Genomic DNA, 1606 nt, shown 5'->3' with positions numbered 1-1606 from the left:
CCAAGAGGGGAGTTTATACCGAGCGGTGCAGAACAGATGGTCTGTCGGGGGAGGACATAATGATGGGAACACTGGTCCCTGAGCACCACGTGTCTAAGGAAGATGCCTTGGGAAGAAAAGGCAAGACTGATCATACAATAACGTTTCCTCTAATCATCTGTGGCCTTCAGTGGCCTGTGGGTCAAGGCATTTTCGAATCAGAGTGGATCTTTGTGTTTGGTAATCTGTGATGGACTTGTTTTCTTCCTTATTTTTCTCCAGTGCCATTTTGATCCCACAAACTTTTGCTATGCAATTGTTCTGCAGCACAGTGCTCTACAGCTTAATGGTGTGCGTGAAGAAATAATCGCTCTTGCTTGTTTGGAAGTTGACAAGTGTGAGTTGCAGTCCCACTAGTTAGCCTCCAGCTCCTTTAGTGGGACAGACAGTACAGGATTGTTCCCTGTTCACCTAGTTCATGTCACCCATATTTTTGTCAGCTTCCCTTCTATTCCTGCTGTGGGCTGATGTAGCCCAGACTTATGTGATTTCTCCTTGAACAGAAGGTTTTTCTGTTGCTTTTCCTGTCTTCTGCTTTTTTAATTAAAGTCATTAATGGTGTACTCCATGACATCATACCACTGATGGACCATAACCAATTTCCAAGGGTATATCTAAAATGTCTTAATATTTCATGCTGGTTTCACCTTACCAGTCTGACTTGGGGTGTTAACTCAGCCTACTTATTACTGTTTCAGACCCAAAATTTCAACCACAGCACTGCTCTTACTCTCGTTACCCTGTTCACGTTAAGCTGAAGCTTTCTTTTTGGATGTGCTCCTGCTCCTCCCCAGCTGTGCCCCGTTTTGCCTTTCCAGCCCCCCGGCACACACCATCTCGTCATCTTCCTTTCGCTGCCTTTCCACTACCTGCGGTAGACTCGCCTCCCCAGTTCAGTGTCTGTGTTCCGTTCCCCTAACGTGTTCTCAGCCTGACGGCTGGTACGCAGAACCAGCTCTCAGCGCCCCCTCAACCCGAGCACCCCACCGCCCCTCCTGCCCCTCTTCACAGCCCCGGCACCAGCAGCCGGGGGCGAGGCCACTCTGCTCACAGGCGCTGGGGGTGTCTCCGGCCCCCTTCCCCTTGCTTCCCCCCGGGGCTGTGCTCGGTGCCCCCGCGCCCGCCGGGGCTCCCTGGGCCGCCCCCGGGCCCCTTCGCCTCTGCTCGGGCCGGGCCCGGCAGCCCCTTCCCTTCCCCTCCCCGCCGCGGGCTCCTCGCGTTCTGCCGGCGGCGGCTCGCGGCGCTGCGCGCGAAGGCGGGGAAGCCGGCGGTGTCTCGCGAGACGTGCGCCGCGTCCCCGCGAGATCTGGCGGCCCCCCTCCCCCTCCCCGCCCGCGTCATGTTTTCTCTTTGACAAGCCGCCGCCGCTGCCGCAGAGGACGGGGCTCCGGGTGGGGACTCGCCCCCGGCCCGTGTCCCGGCCCCGCGGAAAGCCCCTGCCGAGGTGTGCCGCCCCCCGCGCTGCCTGGTGAGCCTTCGGCTGGGGGGTAGCTGGCGGGCTCGCTCCTCGGCGGGGCCAGGGGCGGGAGGCCTGAGGGAGCGCGGCGCGGGGGGGGGGGGGGGGGGG

At 59.0% G+C, this 1606-nt stretch overlaps 1 protein-coding gene across 13 annotated transcripts in view; it reads left to right on the top strand.

Moving 5' to 3' along the window:
- The first annotated feature begins 1383 nt into the window (after positions 1 to 1383).
- HERC1 (HECT and RLD domain containing E3 ubiquitin protein ligase family member 1) overlaps positions 1384 to 1606 on the top strand; it is a 97237-nt gene continuing 97014 nt past the window's right edge. For all 13 annotated transcript variants that reach the window (XM_035335850.1, XM_035335854.1, XM_035335857.1 and 10 more), the window contains exon 1: positions 1384 to 1507. The gene's annotated coding sequence lies outside the window, so the exon portion shown is untranslated. The remainder of the gene's footprint in view (positions 1508 to 1606) is intronic.

Source organism: Oxyura jamaicensis, chromosome 10 (genome assembly GCF_011077185.1).
Source record: "Oxyura jamaicensis isolate SHBP4307 breed ruddy duck chromosome 10, BPBGC_Ojam_1.0, whole genome shotgun sequence".
Lineage (NCBI taxonomy): Eukaryota > Metazoa > Chordata > Aves > Anseriformes > Anatidae > Oxyura > Oxyura jamaicensis.
The sequence above is the reverse complement of the archived record's forward strand: the minus strand, read 5'-3'. Positions and strand labels throughout refer to the sequence as shown.